Source organism: Acinonyx jubatus, chromosome F2 (genome assembly GCF_027475565.1).
Source record: "Acinonyx jubatus isolate Ajub_Pintada_27869175 chromosome F2, VMU_Ajub_asm_v1.0, whole genome shotgun sequence".
Taxonomy (NCBI): Eukaryota; Metazoa; Chordata; class Mammalia; order Carnivora; family Felidae; genus Acinonyx; species Acinonyx jubatus.
The window spans coordinates 31,634,564-31,656,966 of record NC_069394.1 but is presented as its reverse complement, the minus strand read 5'-3'; the positions used below and the strand labels follow the sequence as shown (position 1 = coordinate 31,656,966).

Genomic DNA, 22,403 nt, shown 5'->3' with positions numbered 1-22,403 from the left:
CCTCTATTGGCATAATATACTGGTTATTTAGAAAGATGTCTCTGATCATTTCGATATCTTATTCTAGAATTTAAAAACAATGCAATTTAATTTTTAGTAAAAAAAACATTTTTTTCTTTACCAATTGTTATTTGGATAAGCAACAAACATTATATACTACCCCCTTTTTAAAAAGAAAATCTGATATGAAATGTCAGTGATGTTTCATTTTTGTTTACTCCTTTCTTTTGTTTCCTTGACCTCTTCTCTTATTAAATTTTCATATTTCACAAAATGTTTTGCTCAATATTAAGTGGTAAAAGCAAACAACAAATACTCAATAGAATATCATAATTGACCCATGTGACCAGTATCTCCCTAGCATTTCTTAAAGTAAGTAATTATTTTGTCCTTTTTCATAAATGAAAGTACTTTCAAATAGAAATCACTGAGAATTGAGGAAATTTATAATGTTTATTACCTATTCCAAACCATACTTCTTCCTCCAAATGATTTCACATCAAATCTTGTTTTAGCAGAATTCAAAACCTTTCTGAATCATAATGCCTAGCACCGAAAACTTGATCTCTACCAGAAGAAGATAGCTGTAATAAGTGTCACCATTCTTTAGCAAAGGGTATAGAGTAAAGAACACACCTATCTGTTGGATACTCATTTATTTTAGGTGCCAAGATTGTGCTGAGAATGTGGTGTCAAATAATGCAGACATAGTCCCTGATCTCATGGAACATACATTCTAGCCAAGAGGAGCAACATTAAATAAATAAATGGATAATAAGTACATATATTCATACATTCTCATATATGGAGTTTGATCTGAATCTATCTTCCTGTCACCTGTCTTACCAGGGCACTTAGCGTACCTACTGTTTTCTGATCCCCAGATCATACTAGGAGAATATGATCAGTAAAGTTTTTCAGCATAAAACCTAGAGGATGGTGACATAATCAAGGGGCCTCTGGATTATTTACTATGTATGGCACAGAACCAGGGAGTTGATCTTGCCCTGATGTAAGACAGTAAATTGTATTGCTCTCCTGTCAAGTAAAGGTGAAATCACATACCTTCTGGAGTTCTGTGTTCATGGATACCATGAAAACCATATCTGGCCAATAAATAGCTTTGTACCTGGTGTCAGGGGCTGTCTCAAGTTGTTCCAGTAATGGGTCACATTTGAAAAATCACTTGCAACTGGTATGATCATCTAAGCTTTTGAGAACCTTCTGTCTTTTTTTCAGAATTCACATAGTTTGTGCATAAATTAAACGAGTGAGTTGCATGGAGGTTATGATCGCAGGTACTACCCTGGAATCTTTTAAATATTTGGTGGTGATACTTTTCTCTATGATTCCCCCAGAAATGTGATTTTTCTTTGGCTTATTATATATCTTTTACTAGAGAGTTGAAGACTAGGTTTGCGGGAGATTTGTTTTGAGGGGGTCTTTCTACCTCGAAAGCATTGTGAAAATGTCAGGAAGTTAATTAACAGTTGCTGAGTATACCATTCCAACCCTTCACTCAGGAATGGGGGAATTAAGTACAGAATTGGTTTGCAGAACCACAGAGTTCTCTGTGACACTAACTCAGCACAGAATTTCAATTTATCACTTGCCTTTGGACCACAGTGGCACTCTGGATCAGAATTAGAATGTTGACAATCACTGGCAAAGACTGCATACTTTGCTTTGCCCAATATACAATCATCCGGGTAAATAACTACAAGTCCTTTGAAGGAAAAACTGGGGGAAAGAATCAAGTATCTACTAGTGATGCAAGATTCCTCTCTGAGTGTACCTAGGCTCCAGTGCTCTCGCTAGGGCCTAGAAATCAGGTGGGAATCCATGATTTTGTATTGTGATAGCTTAAGTCAGAGCGATTTTCATCACAATGAGAGCTACTCTGGTTGTATAGATTGAGGAAGACCTCAGTGTGTCATCCAGGTGTTACAGTCCTAAGGAGCCTGTGATTTTTAGCCATTTCCAAGGATCTCTGTAGGTCACACTTTCTGTAACCAATTCAGTCCTATCGCCCATTATGAAAATCACCCACCTGACTCTGCTGGTTAAGTTGCTACCTGGCCCCTTTTGTCCTGAAAATTCTTTATTTCCCTTAAATCTTAGAAACCATTTCAGTGTCAGCATCTCCTACTTTCAATCCTGGCCAAAGAGGAGAGTCAATGTAGCATTTAGTGTTTTGATGACAGAAGCGTCTTCTGGGTCTTCTCAGAGACCAATCGTTAGGGAGTGGTTGAGCTAATCATCTTTGATAATTCCACTCCAATATCCTTATCTTTATAACTTCTCAGATTTCTTTTGTATTGCACCTAGGAATTTCTAGCATCTCAACTTCATTCAGTGTAGTCCACCAGTATGACAAGGATTTAATTACCCAAGTGAACAAGTCAGTAGTATTTTTCCCAACTTTTTACGCTAGCACATCAAATGTAAGTCTCTAATGAGCACCTCCACATTGATAAATTATGTCCCTCTCTCTTCCCTGGTCTGACAATCTCAGAATACATGCATGCACACACAACAACACACACACACACACACACACACACACACACACACACTCCACTGGTTCTTGCCGATATAATTTTAAAACAGCCAAATATTGTATTCTTTAAGCACGTAGAATTCCTTTTTGGGTTGACTTCATAACTGCCTCCACCCCCTCCTACCCAACTTCTTTGGCATGCTAGGGTTTCACTCAAGGGGGGATTAGGAATTAGGGTTAGGGTTAGGGTTTAGGCTGAAGAAAGTTGGTAGAGGTGGATGAAAGAATAGATATCTTTCAAAGCAACTACCTCAGACAAGGTAACTACAGGTAAGGCAATCAAAGGAAGGCATTTTAGCAGATATGTAGGCATAGTAGAGTTTTGGACTCAGGAAATACAGAATAATTCTTCCAAATGTCAAATATACATTTTTCACCATTTCAGTTCTTGAAGCATATACTTCCCCAATCAGTCTCTTTGTTTTCAGGCCATGAATTCACACTAAATTGTAACTCTAGGATCTATAGGATTAGTTTTTACATATGATTGCTTTAATATAGAAGTCTAGCACTCTAGGTACAAGGGATGAGATGTTTGTTAGAACCATATAGAAACTTCAGCTTTCTCAGACTATGCTTTGAGCAAAGGTTCTATTTAATTTATTTAATTTTTTATTTATAAAGTGTTTGTTTGTTTGTTTGTTTGTTTGTTTAGAGAGTTTGAGCAGGAGAGAAAGAGGGAGTGAGAGAATCCCAAGCTAACAGTATAGAGACTGATGTAGGGCCTGAACTCACGAACCATGAGATCATGACCTGAACCAAGATTAAGAGTCAGAAGCTTAACTGACTGAGCCACCCAGGTGCCCCTGAGCTAAGATTTTAAATCCGTAAACCACTCATTTTCTTCCATTATGCTCTCTACTAGAGTTAGAAACAGTTAGCCCACCCCACGTTCTTTACAGTTCCCATCCTCATCATAGTGCGTCATGGCAACAACCACAAGGACCACTGATGTTGCACTTTCATTGGACACTTCATTTCAGTTAAGCACAGGTCACTCTTTAACCCCAGGTTATAGTACAGGTAACACTTGCCCAGTGACGATTATGGACTTCTTGTTCCTCATACCCTCCTAACCCAACCAGGTCAGTGGGCGGATCCCAGATATCCTTACTTAATGGTCTGCGAACACTTCTGGCACCAAATGCCACCTAATCCATGGCTCAGTAGCAGTCAGAAGAAACCAGGATTATTACATGTTGAAGAAATTATTCAGAGAACCAGCGCTTACAAAAATCATGAGCATAGTTCCAAGAGCATGCTATACACGGAGCCTCCAGAATCCACTTTCAGAAAAATTCCCCAGAAATAGCCCATCAGGAGAACAGTTACCTCTGCTGCAAGGGAGGTGGGGTTTCATACAGATTTTGTGTCTTCAGCTTGAGAATGACACGACTGTAGCCATGACTGGGTCATGATCTGATGTCAGATCACCATCTGTTATCCCAGGATCAGAGAGACAGTGTCACACCCGCAATTACTGTTCCAGCAAGTCTCAAGTCTCTTCCATGTACTCGGTGGCAATTCCAAAAGTCTAATAGGAGCTGCTGATTGGTGGAGCCTAAATTGTATCTGGGATTCCAGGTACAAGGGTGTTTGGGCAAAGCAGACTTTCAGTCTTTCAACTTGAGCCTACAGGTAAAATCTCTGGGAAGAGAGGTGAACGTATGATGAGCTGGCGTCTGGAACGGTGCCTGTCAGGCTGGGGAAAGCACCTCAGGTAGTGACTGGCATGTGGCCAGTGCTCAATAAAGGTTTGTACTCGTTTTCCTTCTCTCAGTTTAAGCACCGTATCTTTAGGCCATTTTTATCTATCCAGACCAGGTTAGATTCCCTGGTCATATCATATGTTCTCTGGACTCCTAGAATTTCTAAACTCTTACCTCATTTGTAATTATGCTATAAAAGCTCCATGAAAGCAGAAACCAAGTATCTCTCTGTGTAATACATCACGAGGGCCTAGGATGGTGGTCGGCTAATAACAGCTGCACACTAAACGATTATGAATTTGGTTGAATTGACAGAGGCTTTGTCTCATTCTCAAGTTAGATTTTAATAGCATGTTATGGTGTCTTAAAGATATGAAACAATAAATCTCCATGTTTCCGAGTTTCGTATCTTATTGAACCAATGAGGTACATGGCTAAGAAAACTTATTTTTATTTTTTAATTTTTTAAAAAGTTTGTTTGTTTGTTTATTTATGGAGAGTGTGGGAGGAGCAGAGAGAAAGGGTGAGAGAGAGAATCCCAAGCAGGCTCTGCACTGTCAGCACTGTGCAGCACAGATGTGGGACTCAAACTCCCGAACTATGAGATCATGACCTGAGCAGAAACCAAGAATCGGCTGCCTAACCAACTGAGTTACCCAGGTGCCCCCAGAAAATTTATTTTTAAAATATCTCTAGCTTCCTTCTAGCTATTGAGGCTGAAATATCAAAGTGAGATCTTTAAATTGGAATATTATAACGTTTCATGTATAATACATGTAAAATAGCCTAAAGTCTGGCCCTTGACTGCCCTAACTTATCGGAATTCCATCTAATTTTCTATCTATGTGTAACGTCTTGGTGATAACTTTATTAGAATAACAAATTCTTAGGCCAGATTTTCCATGGTTTTAATTCCGCTTTTGTTCTTGCATTTTGGGTAGGTATAATTAGCACTGGTGTTATATGGTACTATGGCTAGTATGGAGGGAAACCTGAAAGGAATGACATTCAAAGGTTTATTTAGTTTTCTAGAGTCCAGACCATAGAGTGGTTAAAGGTCTCTGTTTGAATTCTGGGTCTCGTCATTTATTATGTTCATAGGCAAATTCCCATATTTCACCAAATCTAAACCATAATTGATATCACTGAGAAAGAATAGAAGCATTCCAACTTCATGAAGTTAAAATGTGGACTATTTTATTTTAGAATTGACATATAATACTCAGTCCCTTGACTTTTAGGTCTTCCTCCTCGTCTCACCAACTGGACTACTGCCTGGCTCACAACTATCTACCCCTCCCATTCTCTGGGAATGGCTGGAATAGCAAATGTAGGACCCAGGGGACATCTATCCCATTAGATGACTTTGCCTGCTCCTCACCATTAGTTGGTCTTGGATAGACACTTAATCCAAGTTCGTTGGATGGTGGTTTCTCCCCAGAAATTTGTTTTACTGACATTAGCTTTATTTTCTGTATTTTAAAATGTATTTTTAAATTTTTGGAAAACAATATTAGAATAATATTTCACCTTTCAGTTTTGAGGAGTACCAGCCAGGTATATTGTAGTGTCCCTCAGGTTGGGTTCGCTTGATATTTTCTCATGATAGGACTAAAATTGTAGGTTTTTGGAAATAATTCCACAGAGATAAGGTGCCCTTAACACATCATATCAGAAAGTAAAACATATCCACCTGGCATCACTGATGATGTTAATTTTTATCACTTGCTAAAGTTGGTGTCTGTCAGAATTCTCTATTATAAAGTTGCTCTTTTTTCCTTTTCATGGTTTTTTCTTTGAAAGCAAGTCACTAAGTTCTCTGGGCATTTTAAAGCCAAAAGAAATGCGGGGCTGGGAATCCTTAGACTCTGCAGGTTGTAGAGGAAGGCTATCTATAAGGTGGGAAAATAAAACTGACACAAGAGAAACATGTTGATGAGAAGTGGGGAGACTCGTGACAGCATTTCTACCCTCTAAGGATCACAGAAGCTCCTGCCTTCTGGAGATTCTATTTTGTACCATTATTATGCCAGAAAATCTCCCTTTTCATCTAAACAAGCTTAGGTTGGATTTCTATATGTACAACCAACAGGATGCTAAGTAACATATTATCTCAATGGACTGCTCTGAGAGTTAAGTGATAAGTAGTGTGCAAAGTGAATGTCTACCCAGAGTGAGACACATAGAGGTACCTGATAATACTTGAGACTCTGAGATCATATCTTAAGAACATTTGTTACTAGAGCACTGGACTCAATGAGAAGTGAAGAGTTGCACCTGTATCAAGACCTTGCTGCTTCAATAACTAAGTAATGTTTATATTGGATTTAGAGGCAAATAAAGAGAAGCCTGATATTTGAAGTACACAATTATTCACATTCTTCTTCCCTGAGGAAAGGGCCATCAGAGCTAAAGTCTGTTAGTCAAGAGGCATCGTCGATTCACTAATACTATGAGCATTTAAAAAAATTTTTTTAATGTTTATTTATTTTGGGGAGAGAGAGAGACAGAGTGCAAGCAGGGGAGGGGCAGAGAGAAAGGGAGGCACAGAATCCGAAGCAGGTTCCAGGCTCTGCTGAGCTGTCGGCACAGAGCCTGACACGGGACTCGAACCCACAAAGCACAGGATCATGACCTGGGCTGAAGTCAGATGCTTAATGAACTGAGCCACCAAGTGCCCCATTGTGAGCATTTTTAATGTCCCATGACGATTACCTAGAGCAGTGTTTGCCTTGAAGTACAGAGAGAGGGGGAAATGAGTATCTTGAGTACATATCATTAGTTGATCTGTTATGACATTTATCTATAAAATGAAAGAATAATTTGGGCATTAGTTACTTTGGTTAACTCTCATTTAATTCTCCATATTAAAAATTATTGTTTTACAATGGGAAAATACCTATCAAGAAGATAAGCTTTTAATAGCTCCTCAACGAAGCTATCTTGATATTTCCTTCCCCTTAAAGAACTCAGGTATGAATTACTTTACATTCTTAATTTAGTTCTGGTTTTCTAAAAGTTAATTACCAGTGCCCAACAGTCTAAAATGGGCAGGCTGTCTCCATGTAATAGAAGCACAGTGTGCTGAGTGGTCAGTGCCAGTATCTGGAAACATTAGAGACACTTGGTAATGTGGCATAGATCATACTGAAGGAATTGCAACTTAGAGAAATTTGGTAAGAAAAAGTAAAGGTCAGAAGAAGGGGCTAAAAAGAGTTGTCCCCAGACTAAATGGTGGAATAGGCAAAAATCTATATCCCGTGCCATGCTACCTCCAGCATGAGCCCTGGCCATCTTTTCTCCACTTCCTGAAATCAGAGGACCTAAGGCTGATCCCTTACACCCCATGAGTCTTCTCGTTTCAGGTCTAAATATTCATTTTCCCCTTATAATCCATTCATGCTTTAGCAAGCATCTGTTGAACACTGAAGATGATAGAAATGCACACATGTATAAATCTGCCATATTCCCAATCCTCTGTGAATTTGTGGTTCAGTAGGGAAGGAAAAGGCATATAGATAACTAAAACCAATGGGAGAGTGGTGTAAAAGAAGGAGAAAGAACTACAGAGTAAAATAAAGAAGGACTAGGAAAAGAAAGGAGTAATAATCAGAGGTGTGGATTAAAAAGATGTGCTATGACAAACGCTGTGAGTTCCTAGAACACCGTGTGCAAAAAAGTTGATGAGGAAGAAGTTAAGGAAAAGGTCTCAGATTTGATGATTTTAACCTAACTATAAAATGCACTTGAAATAAAGTGATTCATGGATCACATTTGTTTATTCACAGACAAATATTAAGAGGTAACAAGTGAATTGCGTGGGCTTGGGGATAAGTAAAGAGAAAAGCGGTGACAATCATTTATGTAAATAATTCTAACAGTGATCCATATGAAAGGCATAATATATTTATTATAGGAAGAACAGCATTTCTCCCATATACTTGGACTGGAGGAAAAAGAGAGAAGGCCCACTGTTATCAAACATGTTACATAATATTAAATGATAAATCAAAAAAAGAAAGAATGAGCTTCAAGAATATGGAGAATGTTGAATCAATATGGTATATACCTGAAACTAATACAGCATTGCATATTGATTATACTTCAATTAAAAAAAAAGTATATGGAAAATGTCCTTTTCCTGTAGAGACAGATTGTGGACTGGAGGCCTCAGCTGACTGGAATCTCATTCAAAAACATTAATGAGTGGCACTACTTTGGAAACAACCAGGGTCCTGAAATAAAGATGAAAAGGCAACGAAAAGCAAGCTAACTGCTACCCTTAGGCAGGCAAATCAAAGCATCTGAGCCTAAAAAAAGATAGGAAAAATCACTTCAAACCTTTATTATTCTTTTGCTCATTTCTGAATAACTCAAACCAACTGATATCCCACCAGGGGCTTGCTGTCCTTTTTTGCCTATGAAGAAAAATAGCTGTAGCAGATATCTATTATTTCTATCTTGCAAGCATCCCCTACCCCTTCTTCTGCTGACTGGATACTTTCCTGTTGAGAGGTTTCTTCCCCCAGAGGATGCACAAGGTTATGCGTGCAACCTAGGGTATCTGACCAGAGCCCTTTGTCCAAGATTGATCTGCTCATCAGAGCACAAGGTCTGCTTTCTTTGTAAGATTGAAACCTTTGTCATCTGGGTAGGGCTGGAAGTGCACGATGGACACAGTCTGATGGAGAATGGAGCCAACACAGAAGGCAACGCTGACAGGAGTGAGAGAAACATATTCTTGCTGGTGCTGTTAAGCCACGGTTCATTCCTGTTACCCCCTGTACTTCTGACTTACACGGCCCAGTGCATTTTCTTTGTTGCCTAGGTTAGTTAGTGTTGAGTTTCTGTTACTTGCTATTAAGAGTCCTGAATGCAATGTTTTTGAATTACATTTTTGATGGGAAATCGAAGTGTGAATTTTCAAATCATAATTTGCCCAGTCTGTGATTATGTCTAGGGTGCATGCTGTAGCATAGAGATCTTCAGACCATCATAACCACCTTAAGACTAACGACTGAGAAAGGAAGAAGGAAAACCACTGGGCTGAAGTTGAAGTATATTTTTCATCTTCTTTTATTGCCTACAGAAACGAATGGGTGAATTGTATTGATGCCCTAAAGAAATTCCATTTTTTTTCTTCCCAGTTAATCACTCATGGAAAATTAGGAAAATGCTGTTGTCATTTCAAAGTGGCTCTAGTCCTGGAGATGACATCTATTGGAGACATGCCTTATTTATTTGTTTATTTATTAAAATTTTTTTTCAATGTTTATTTATGTTTGAGAGACAAGAGTGAGTAGGGAAGGGGCAGAGAGAGAGGGAGACACGGAATCCGAAGCAGACTCCAGGCTCCGCTGAGCTGTCAGCACAGAGCCCGACATGGGGCTCTAACCCATGAACTGTGAGATCATGACCTGGGTGGAAATCAAGAGTTGGACATTTAACCAACTGAGCCACCCAGGCACCTCAGTGGAGACATGCTTTAAGGGAAGAATGAATCAAGACACTGAAAACTAGGCAGTAGAAGATCAAACATTAATGGATCATCTATTTTGGGCTGGACAGGACCCTAAATTTTAAATAGGACGGCAAGGAGGAAACTTAGGAGGGAGGACAACCGTTTATTCAAATAGACATGTACCGTCACAGTTCTGTGAAAAAGCACATCCATGTTGGTAGCTTAGTGGGGTTAGCAAAACCCCACTGATTTGTAACAATAGCAAAAGTAAGTAGCCTTAGCAAAGAAACTGAACTGTGAGATGTTATAAAGTACATTCCAAGTGAAAACATTGCTCTTAGAAGATTCTCAGTAAATTCTCTGAATAAATGAAGAAACGAAATTTATCACTCCCACAAAACACATGAAATCTAAACTATGGATGCACAGAAAGAAATCAGGCAACAAAACAAAACCCCCAAACCCCCAAAACTCCCAGTCGGTATTTTTCAATTTTAGGCACTCCACGGAGAATACTTTCCAAATTTCCTCAGCCTGTATCTCAGGTAAAGCTATTGATTCAGGGAATAAGTTACACAGAAACCAAGGGAGTTTCTAGTTTGGCAGGCTCTGGGTTAATAATTAAATTAAATTAAAAATTATATTATGACTCCAGGTAAAAGATGAGCATCTCTGAACGTCAACGTTTTCATCTGTCAAACCAGAACAATGATTCTTTTATAAGATATCTGTGAGGGGGGTGAACCAAAAAGGCGGGAATCTGACCCAGGAAACATTTGTAACTTTCAGTTTAAGGGCGGGAAGATTTCAAAGGTAGACTGTCAGGAATGAAGGTAGCATATACTGGAAATGAACAGCAGGGAAATAGTTAATTTGCAGGTGCTGCGGCTCTGAGAGAATCTGAGGCTAAAAGTGCTGGATGCTCAGGAGACCAAGGGAGACACATCGTGGCCCGAACTTGACAGCAGGACTGGAACCCTCGTTCGGCACGGTTACCAAAAGGCCAGGTTCCGAGTCAGGCAACAGAACCTAGCCATCTCCAGTTTGCACCCTTTTCTTTGCTCAAATTAAAGCCGGGCTGGTGGAGGGAGGATGGAGGTAGGACAAGCGGTAAAGAAATTAGAGTTCGGGTAACAAGAACAACGAAGCCAACAAGATCAGGATGGGTGTCAGCGACTATAAAAAACCCGCAGAAAGAGGAGTGAGCAACGCCGCGAGAACAAGTTTTCCCGTTAGCAGGTCTTTCCAGAGCCCCCTTCAGCCCGCCCCACGGCTCCCCTCTCTGGGATGTTGACCGTCACCCTTTCCTCCTCCTAACAAAGCCAAGCATCCATAGAAACTTATTTTTCTCCAAAAGTCTGAGCCAATTTCGTTGTGGCGGAGGTTTTTCATCGCTGTAACCCAACTTTCCTCCGTTTCTTTGGCGAGATGTGAAATTAAGGCTGCCCGGCAGGCGGGAGCCCCAAATCCCGGCAGCCTGGGGAGGAGGAGCTGTGAGGGAGGCGCCGGGGTGCAGCTAAGAGTGCGGGCGGGGGGGCCTGGCAGGACGCGCGCTCTGGTCCCCTCGCCGGCTGCGAGCTTAGGATCCCGAGCGCCGGGCGGCGGGGACGCGCGTGGGAGGGGGGCGCTGGCAGCCGGAGCCGCGGTTTCCGCAGGAGCTATTTTTAGCGGCCGCGTTGTCCCTCTGGTTCCCCCGCTTCCGAGGTGGTAGCCTCCCGCTCGCAGCCGCCAGTGCCCGGCCGCTTTCTGCCTCCCCCGCCGCTGCTCGCGCTTGGTAGCGTCCACGCAGGCAGGTCCGGAAACTGAGCATGTGTGGAAGCGCTCGGCGGCCTCGGCGGCGGCGCGGGCAGAGCCGGGCTGCGTCAGGCTGAGCCCATTCACCGCGCGGCCGCAGGAGCGCAGCGCCGGCGCCGCGCCGCCCAGCCCCGCCGAGAGGGGCGCACTCGCCGCCGCGGGGCCCGCCGCCGCTCACCGCAGCCCCCTCCTGGCGACCCGCAAGTAAGTTTGTAAGGTGGTTGGGCGGTGGGGCGAGGGCTTGGCGTCCGGGGGAGCCCAGGCTGGCAGGCGGGAGGCACGGTTGGCCGCTGGCCCCGGTGCCCGGCGTCCCGCTTGGCCAATTTGATAGCGGGCGGCCAATGGGATGCTGGAGCAGGGGGGACCGGCAAAGCAGGAGGGCCGAACCGACTCTGGCGGGGGCCGAGGGGCCCAACTTGGGGAGAGGGAAGGACCGCGCGGTGAGGGAGAGGATCGGGCAGGCCGGGAAGGCGGGCTGGTGTGGGATGGAGAGGCTGGGTTTGGGATGCGGGCGCCCCGCCGAGAAGAGCCGCAGAGGGAAAGCGGGGTGTCTCCGGGGGGTTAGGGTGGGATGAGCGTGAGAGCGCAGTATGGGGGGCATGGTAGGGGGTGAGCGTGTCCAGGTCGGAGCGGCAGAGGGAAGATGGATGAAAACTGGGGCGCGTGGAAAGCGGATTTGAACGAGAGCAGAGGACGCAGGTGGAAGGGACAGTAGGTTCCGGAGAAACGAGTAGACCCGGATAATTTGGGGGAATTAGTGCCAGGTTGAGGGCGATATAATGATGGTGAGAGGCAGCCTTGAATCGAGGTCTTTGGAGTGAGTGAGTATGCGAGGCCACATGTTGGGAACCCTCTGGAGAGAGAGGATGGATGCAGAAAGTGGCCTGGAACGGCCAGCTGGAAAATGGTTGAGGGATTTGGGTGAAGGGGAGGAGGGCAGCGGTGCAGAAATCGGGTGGAGGAACTGGGCTGCTGCTGGAGCCAAAAGGCTCAGGAAGGGGTTGGAGGCTACGTGCGGTCCGCCTGAATACTGACTTAGTAGCGGTTCTCTGAGGTTCACTTGCACCCCAGGCTCCTCCTCCTCCTCCTACCTGGCTTGGTCCCAGGGCGGCTTGCTTTAGGCGAGCTAGTAGGAGATTTGGACAGATAAGGCAGCCGGGAAGGTAGTCATTTGCACGGGAACTGCCAGGGCTTCCCTTAAGTGGTTCCCGGCACCCTGGGGATGTAATGTATAGTCGAAATGTGTGTGTTGCAGGGCGGTGGAGAGGAGTGGTCGCTTCTGGGCCAAAAGAATCCGTGTTCTGGCCCGGGAGGTGAGATGTTTTGGGCTGGGAAGTCAGGCAGAAGTCTGCGGCGTGCAACTCGCGGTGGGGCGTGTGCGCGCGCGTGTGTGCGTGTTGCCTGCCCAGGGTCGCGTCTGTTGCTGCAGTCTGTTTCCATGACGAGGAGATCCTGGGATCCACAGGCAGCACGGGGAGGGGATTAAGGGAAACGTGTTTTCCTACGTCTCTGCTGTCTCCTTTCTCCAGGGTCACATTCTTCGCTCGTCCAATGATGCGCCTTTCTAACCTCTCCCCCTGCCGTCGCACACCCCAAACCTGGCGCGGGTCTAGTCCTCTGATTTGGTACCCCGAGGAGGAGGCGGCAGTCCCTTATGTGCGGGAGGGTATCCTAGGAGTCCCCGTGATTCAGAGAGGCTCCTGAGTCCTCGGGTCCTTACCTGGGGCGTCGCTCCGGGGGTCCGCAGTTCACTCTGCTGCCCCTGCAGGTGACGCGGTGATGTTGCCCAACGGACTCCGGAAGCGTGAAGGCTACAAATGGCCTTTGGGGCCCGAGAATCCCTGCAGAGTGACCAACACTCGCAGGTTTTCGAGAGCAGGGGTCTTCCCTGGGTTCCCCGCGTATAAATGTAACTTAACAAGAAAAAGACCAGATTAATAGAATAAACCAGCATCTCACTCAAAAGGCTTTATGCAAAAACGCCTCTTTCACTAGGAGAGATTTCACCCACCAACTGCAAGAAGGGAAAGAGCTTCTGCAGCATACAGGATGGAAATCTGGGGTGGGGGTGGGGGGAAACAGGAGCTGTCATCATGTCCGTGGCTTCTCAGACTCCATCCAGCTTGCTTTGCTCTGTCGTCGTTGCCATATTTTTAGAGAGGCTTTACCGGATGTGGGGAAATGAGGATGAAGGTGACTCTTGTAACCTGTGTCACCTGTGAAAGGACTCAAAAGAAGAAGAGTGACCATTGTGCCTATGGTCTGTGGATATCTAAGAGGGATGGGTTCTGACGTTGTTGTGCAACCATCAGAGATAGTTCCCACATCCACATTGCAGGGGGGAGACTCAGATGAAGGGCAGTGAGAATTCTCCAAGAAAGTGATAAGGCTCATGATGTAGGTTGTCACAGGGTGATCCCTGACCCATGGAGGCACACAGCAAAAAGGACAGCAAGCTTCTAATGGCCAGGCCACGGCCTCATATTCCATGTGACCATGGCTTTCTCAGTTTCTAGCATAGTCCTTTTGAAATATGTCCATGATTCTGGCATCTGAAAGGTGGAGAGTTGAATAAAGACTTAATGATGTCAGTTTTCACTTCTATTACTGTCCCCCCCCTTTGATGATTATTATTAGAACATGTGGTGAAGATAAGATAAATTATTTTTAGCCATTAATTCTCCCTGAAGTGCTGTTCAGATAAAACATAACCTTATATGTTTGCCTATTTTGTTTGTTTGTTTGGGGATCAAGGAGAAGTGATTATTGGGCAAATTGATTTTGGAATCAAAACTAGGCAGAATTCAGGCACCTGAACATCTTATAAGCATGTGGAGGTGAATTCTTCATTTATAGAATGCTTAATTTAATGTGAAATGAGAAAACCCTTCCCTCTCTACCCTTCATCTCTTGCATTGGAAATACAGAGGATTGTACCCTTGGGCTGGTTCTTAGTCCTCAGAAGCACATTTTGACTATACTTTTCCTGGAGGATTGTTTCCTAAACCCAAGTATTCTTTAAGAAATAGTCAGTGGAGGGGCGCCTGGGTGGCTCAGTCGGTTAAGCGTCCGACTTCGGCTCAGGTCATGATCTCACAGTTTGTGAGTTTGAGCCCCACGTCGGGCTCTGTGCTGACAGCTCAGAGCCTGGAGCCTGCTTCACATTCTGTGTCTCCCTCTCTCTCTGCCCCTTCCCTGCTCATGCTGTGTCTCTCTCTGTCTCAAAAATAAAATAAACATTAAAAAAATTTTTTTAAAAAGAAATAGTCAGTGGAATCTTTGCTTCCCTAAGGTAAAGGCATTTAAAAAAAATGGTGAAATGGTTTGATGAGGCAGAACTAAGAGAAAAATGTTAGTCAACATGGAAGAAGAGAAATCACCTTTTACCTCAGGGCATCTTACTGATAAGCTTAGAGCAGTGGTTTCCAGCACGGGCAATTTGGCACCCACTCCCCCAGGGTCCTCTGGCAACGTCTGGAGAGAGGTTTTGGTTGTCACAACTTGGGGAGAGGGGTGTTTCTGGCATCTCATGGGCAGAGGCCAGGGGTGTTGCTAACATTCTGCAACACACTGGGTAGTCCCCAGCAATCAAGAATTACCCAACCCCAAATGTTAGTAGTGCTGAAGTTGAAAAACCCAGGTTTAACACAAGACATGATTGGAATTAAGAGCAATTCTTGTTAGGATGCTTTTATATATTCCTGTTGGAATTTCTCTTGAAAATCAGGACCTGTTGATACTAAGAGGCTTTCTTTGCAAAATGGCTCCATGTTCTAAAATACTCATTTTAAGGGAAATGAAAGAGGTTTCCCTTTAGCAGGACTTCTTTTCAGCCTTAAAAAATAATCCTGACATGTATTAGGAATGTCTACAATGATACGTTATATAGTATGCCTATGAACTGAGTAAACGTTTTTGATGAAAGCAAATTATAAAATTGTTTAGCTACTGTATTTCTCACTGAACTTGTTTGGTAATTCTCCTTTAACATACATAGTTACATTTTTTTTAATTAAAGTTAATTTAAGGCTGTAACTAGTAAGTTCTTCGTGTAATGAGGGATTGAACAGAATCAGAGAGAAAAAATGTTAAATGAATATTTATTAGATGCCTCATAAAATATTCCAGAGTGAAACCTTAGTATTGGTAGACATCTGTGCAGGAAGGTAGGAATCCCATATAATTTTCATGTATTTAGTTTCAATTTTAAATCGACAGCACGGCACGTATTGAGAAACAAACCTTCCTAGCCCGTAGCACAATAGTCTGCCTAGAAAGAAGGAACAATGGCTTACACTCATAAATGTAATAAGATCAGGGAGGAGTTCTAATATCGCCTGTGTGCGGGAACTCAGAACACTTACTAGGTAAAAGCTTTGTCATTATTACACCCAGGCCTAGAGAAACGAAAGAGATTTGGTCACTATATCTACCTTCTGGCCCTGCCCTCCCCCTTTTGTTTGGTGATTGGTTGGTTGGTTTCAGAATTCATTCTCTATAGATTGTTATTAGGACTGCTTACTTCCCTTCTTGTCCTAATAACCATTTCCTTCACTCTCGGCCATTGCGATCCCTCAGTCCCCCAGGAGTTTGTGTAGCAGAAGAGACTTCACATTCCTGCTAAATCTCTGGGGCACCCCATAATCCCTCCTTTTCTCCTGTGTGTACAAACACAAACAGCTCCTTCTGGCTTCCATGTGGAACAGACATTGGTGTCTCTTTTGGAAAAAGGCAGTTGGAGAGCCCTTGTTTTCCACAAAGGCAACTTCTGTGTCTCTGGTTGCATGTTTAAATTGCTTTTTCAATTGTTTGTTTAATTGCTGTTAGGAAGGCTTCCTCTTTCCCAAGGGAATGGTGAAAGAACCAAGGAAAATAGGACTTCAGTTCGAGCAACACTGATGTTGGTAGAGTGTGCCTATCTTTGGACTATATGAAAGCTCACAAACATGATTTGAAACAGTGAGTATTATATATTATAAATTCAACAAGCATTTGTAAATTCAACGGTAGCAAGTTCTACTCTAGGCACTGGGACTGTTGCATTTGCGAGGTCAAGCTGCCTTGTGCATTGCAACCAGTTTCAAAACAAAGTTCATTCAGAGACTATGCATATATTCTATTTATATCTTTAAAACTCTGTAAAGAATAAAGGCAGGATGGTTATTCATTTTCATGAAATTGGGAGCAATTATAGAGATACAGCTTAATCTGTGAAAATACTTCTGAACACGGTGAAATGTAGAAGGCAGAAGAAATATTTAAAGTGGAGACTTACATGGATCTCTATATAGACTAGACAAGGGGTGTGAGCGATTTGAGGTGAAAGGGGTCAGTTCTTGTCTCCCTTTGCCTTTCTGTAGGAAGTGGTTATTGATTTTGTTTGACATCTGAACAAGGAGAAATGGTTTCCTTCCCTGCAGTTACTTGTTGAATAGATGTGTGGTCTTTTATACTGCTATAGTCATGGTGGTAGAAGGCAGTGGGGCGGCTGGTATGATGGTTAGAATGAAGCAGAATTTGAAATCAGTTCTGTCCTAATGTTTGCAACAAAGGCTTTGTATACACACCTTCAAAGATAGAGCATGCCATGTGACTATTTTGAGGTGACTAATAGAAAGATTATAGAACTGAGCATTTTTGCTGTTCTGTGTACTAGGTAATATGTATGCTTTGTTTGGGGGGAGAGGGAAATGAAATAATATGGCGGCTCCATTACTTATAAATAAACTTGCTGGTCCCTGTGGCATGTCAGTTACTGTCCCAGCTAGAAGAAAAGTAGTGTGAGGGGAGAGAATTTTATGAAACACCATAAGTTGCCTTTGCTGAACTCAACAACAACAACAACAACAAAAGTAGGATTTTAAAATTTATGCTATGGCAAAGGCAAAGAGAGTTTCTGCTTTTTATTTCTTTTTGTTTTGTTTATTATTGTTAAGGATGAGTGATAGCAATCCATGAAATAGGCAACCTGCCTGTGGAAGGTTTTACTTTTGTTTATACATGCTTATCCATCTTAAGAAACAGATAGCCCAGAACATCTCCTGAGGCTTTCAGCCTTCATTATAAATAGCATGTCTCTTCTAACTCTGGAATATTTATTATGTAATGTCATTTAGAATCAGAATACTGGGCTAAGTTGATACTGATAACAATCCTTTCTAATTTTGTGATTTAGAGTTGTCTGTCCTCATAAAGAAGGTGAAAGAGACTTGGCTGTTTGTCTTAGGAGCATAGTCACGAGGACATGATGCTACTTGACATTGGACCCCACTGACCAAAACATAGATCTCAGTCTTCTAGATTGTGAAGCTTGATTTTAACAATTTTGATTTGAACCACTGCTGTAACTGGGCTGAGAATCAGTTGATACATTTGGAAAAGACCAGCTGCTGAACCAGAATGCTAGCCACACATTACGAAGAAACATCTACAGCAGTTTAGGGTCAAGAACTTTGCAGCCAGATCTGGCCCTTCTACTTAGTAGTTTTGTGACTTTAGATACTTTTTCTTTTTTTAACTTCGTGGAGCTCTGACTTCCTCATTTTTGAAATGGTGATAATTTTTTTTTTTCTGTGAAGTTCATGATAAGATTAGAAGAAATATTTTTAAAGTGGAAGTACCTATTAAATAGTGGTGGTGGTGGTGCTTATACATCCTTCTAGTGCTAGAATTTAAATGGCTACTGTCCAGGGAAGGAGGCAGAGGTTGAATAGAGTCAGAAGGGTCATTGGTGAGCAAAGGGAGATGGAAAAGGACGATGAGGTAGATCATAGATTAGGAAGGGATGTTAGCGATGAAGTCATCTGATGTCTTCTTTTGACTGATGAGGTCTTGGGGATTCAGGATTATGAAGTGGCTTGTTCAAGTTCAACGGTCAGTGCGTCATTTCAGCTGAATGTACATTTTTTAAAGTTTCTATCCAAACTTTCTCTACCTTAACAGCATACTTATTTTCTTGGTTAAATCCATGTTTCTTCTATTTATTTAAAAATGCTTATGTATCTCAAAAACCTCTCTTTTCAGTTGTTATGTTCCAGGTCTTCTATAAGCAACAAAAGCCATCAATGGATCTCTAATTTAATTTGTGTAGTTCATCTCAGCTGTTCATGTACATGATCCAAATGATCAAGTACATCTTTACTTTTTTCCTCATTGGGGTGAACATAAGTAGAATTTTGGGTAAAGATATCTAAGAACCAAAAATACCACTATGAATAATGCTCTTCAACTAGGTTATATATATTAATGACCAGAAAATTGAAGATTGGCCCTTTTGGTGGTTCTGTTGCTAAGGTCATAGTTTTGCTGTTGTTTTAAATCAGTTCAGTGCTGTTGCCATTGTGGCTTCTTGAAGAGTTTCAGATTCAATAACAATGTAAAAACCAATATGCATTAGAGGTACTTTGTAAATTGTAAGTTATATTATGTATGCTCTCTTATTTGTAATTATGGTGAAGGTATATAATCAGTTTGCAATAATGAAAGCCTTAAAAGTAGAAGGCAGGATGGACAGTAAGCTTGAAAGAACATTCCCTTTAGAATCAGACAAACTTGAATTCAAATCTCTATTTTTTAGTTAGTAGCTGTGAAAACTTGGCCAAATTATTTGGCTTTCCAGTTTCTCCTATCTTTTGAGAATCACATCTATCAGATACCAGATTATGAGTATGATTCTCGTTATTGACTAGGTGAGATATAAGCAGATAAAGATCTTATTAGCATGATACCAAGCACCCTTTGTCCTTGTACACTGCTAATTCTACTGTAGTTCAGCTATGCCCTTGAAGATGAGTGTTTGTACTTGAATCAGTTCAGATTCTTTCACTGTCAAGAATCAGAAAACCTGATTTCAAGTGGCTTGAGGAAAAAAATAAAAAAGGTCTTCATAACTATGTAACTGAGTGGAGGAGGGGACTGTGTTTCTAGATTTGACCTGATCCAGGGTTCATAACCATCTGACAAGCTCCTTGTTTTCCCATTGCAGTTTCTTAGCTCCCCTTCTTGAGTGCTGGCTCCATTTCTGACAGACTTTCTCCTTGGGGCCCTAAGAATGCTGCCAGAGCTGGTATGGCTTCATATTCCCAGGTTCAAATCTACTGAGGGGGGACTCTTTCCATAGCTCTTGAAGAGGAAAGAAGAAACTGCTCTTTTCAGAAATCCCAGGGAACATCTCCCTCACCTCTTGCTGTCTCCAGTCAGGTAAAGAGCCTATTCCACCAACAACAATGGCCAGAAGGATGGTTTAGACTGGTTGGGAGGTATGTTTTTCTATAGAAAGGTGGGAGTTTGGGGAAGAAGGGGGATTTTATATTATGCACATAAACAAGAAGGGGACACTACAGCCCTTGCATTATTGTTGAGCCCTAAAGAAAAATGTTGGAGTCATGGTTTTATTTCATCTGAGACATGGTTAAAGTCTAGAGAATTCTCCTCTCTCCACTACTGAATAGATTTGAATCTTTATGATTGAAAGAAACCAATGTACGTTAGGTCTCGTCCCTCATTATACATCATTAGACTGGATGGCTAGACACAGATTCATGTTTTGTTATAAATAAATGTTAAGCAAATGTGGTAAAGGTAAAATGTGGTCTTACATGGAGAATTAATATATTAATGGACTAACGATTCTTTTTGATCTATGTTTAAATCTTTATGTAAATCACCACCACAAGATGTCACAAGCGCATATCACAATTCAGCAGAAGAATGTGAACAACCGTGATAAATGGCTTTGAGTAAATATTTTATTCTGTTTTCGTTCATCTAAATGGCTTAGTAACACAAACATCATTGCATTTTTAAAGCCAACTTGTAAGATACTATAAAATACAATCTACCTTTGATGAGTGAGGTAAGCATGTCAAGGTAGCAGTTGGTTTTCCCATAGTTTCCCACATGAGGGAAGATATATTCTAGCACAATGAAGTTAAAAAGTAAAAAACAACAGAAATCAGCAGGGCATTAATTATCCTTCGATCTATTTAGATCTTACATTCTTAGGAGGACCAAGGAAGTTTAAAGGTGATCTTTTATATCACTGAAGTGTTATTGAAGTGCAATTTTAACCCCTTACCAGCATGTTTTTAAATGTCAAATGAGCAGTCATGTTGGTAAGTGTATAGTAGAAAAAGAGCAAAATGTAGTTTTTAATGATGTGAACTAACATGAACAACTGAGAGGAAAAAAGAACCATTCTGGCACTATAGAAATACTCAGTGATTTTTAGAAAAACCTAGGGAGATGTTGTTTTAACATAGCCTTATAGGCACAGGCTCTGATTATGTTATATATTAAGAGTTTTGTGTTTCAGTGTTAGGTACACATCATGTTCATCGTTAAATATTATGGGGAAATGTTTCTTGGGCATTGAAGTTAATAAATTATTTTTGTCATCCTTAATGTGAATGAGAATAAAAAGGTTGCTAATAGTCCACTTGAAAACTATACATTAATTTCTTTTAAGTTTGCCATCAGCTTCTGCTTCTTGGACTGAAATACATAGACTTGCAAAAAAAAACCAATAACTAATCCATTATAGATAGTTGTACCTTGAAGCATTTTGAGCTAATCATTTAGACTTTTGTGGGAGGGAATTGAGTGAAACTGAAATTTCAGTGAACCCTACTAATAGTGGTAAGTCAAAATAAGGTAAACAATAATAATAATAATAATAAAAGAACAAAATCCAAAGCTTTACTTTTCTAATTTATCAGAGTTCCTTAATTGAATGAATGACGTAGAACTGATTCTGGTTAATCTCAGCATAAAGGGATTTACTGGATTGTTATGGAAGAGTTCATGGGATTGAGGGAAATGCTGAAGAACAAGACCTTGGAAAGGCTGTCTCACTACTGGGATGAATCAACTCTAGCTCTTTTCCATCATGTGTCATGTGGTCACGACTCATAATTCCCAGCAGGAGAGAGAGAGAGAGAAAGTGAAAGAGAGATAGAGTGTTCTGGGAAAGATCAGGACATCTTGACAGATAGTCCACTGACCCTGTGTTTAATGAGCTCATGGAATCACCCCATGACATGATCAATGATCTGCTGATACCAGAAAAATGGAAATAGATGATCCGGGCAGACACACTAAACTAATGTCCACTACATAGATTCAAGATGGAGAAACTTGCTTCAGTGATGATGAATTACTAGAAGGTTAAAAGAAGGCGGGGGGGGGGGGGGAGAGGTGGTGGGGACACTGAGTGTATATCCAAGCAGTATCTATGTAGAAGGCACAAGTACTGTGTCAGTTTCCAAAGTCAGCTGTAACAAGTTTCCACAAACTGGATTGCTTAAAACAATAGAAATGTATTCTCTCACAGTTCTGGAAAATTGAAGATGGAAATCAAAGTGTTGGCAGAGCTATTCACTCTCTGAAGACCGGAGGGGAGAATCTGTTTCATGATTTTCTCTTTGCTTCTGGTGCCTCCAGTAATCCTCCGCATTCCTTGGTTTATAGATCCATCCCTCCAGTCCCTGTGTCCATCGTCACATGATGTTCATTCTCCCGTGTGTCTGACTTTTTTCTCTTCTCTTCTCTTCTCTTCTCTTCTCTTCTCTTCTCTTCTCTTCTCTTCTCTTCTCTTCTCTTCTTGCCTCACCCCCCCTCCCCTCCCCTCCCCTCCCCTCTCCTCTCCTCCCCTCCCCTCCCCTCCCCTCTCCTCCCCTCCCCTCCCCTCTCCTCCCCTCCCCTCCCCTCCCCTCCCCTCCCCTCCCCTCCCCTCTCCTCTCCTCTCCTCTTCTAATAAGGACACAGGTCACATTGGATTAAGGACCTATACTATTCTACTACAACCTCATCTTAAACATTACATCTCTAAAGACTCAACTTCCAAATAAGGTAATTCTTAGATTCCAGGAAGGACATGAAA

The 22,403-nt window shown here is 41.9% G+C and overlaps 1 protein-coding gene across 1 annotated transcript in view; it reads left to right on the top strand.

Annotated features, from left to right (window-relative positions):
* Window positions 1-11,585: 11,585 nt before the first annotated feature.
* The window catches only part of OXR1 (oxidation resistance 1), a 448,199-nt gene continuing 437,381 nt past the window's right edge, over window positions 11,586-22,403 (top strand). The window contains exon 1 of the mRNA XM_027064028.2: window positions 11,586-11,728. The gene's annotated coding sequence lies outside the window, so the exon portion shown is untranslated. The remainder of the gene's footprint in view (window positions 11,729-22,403) is intronic.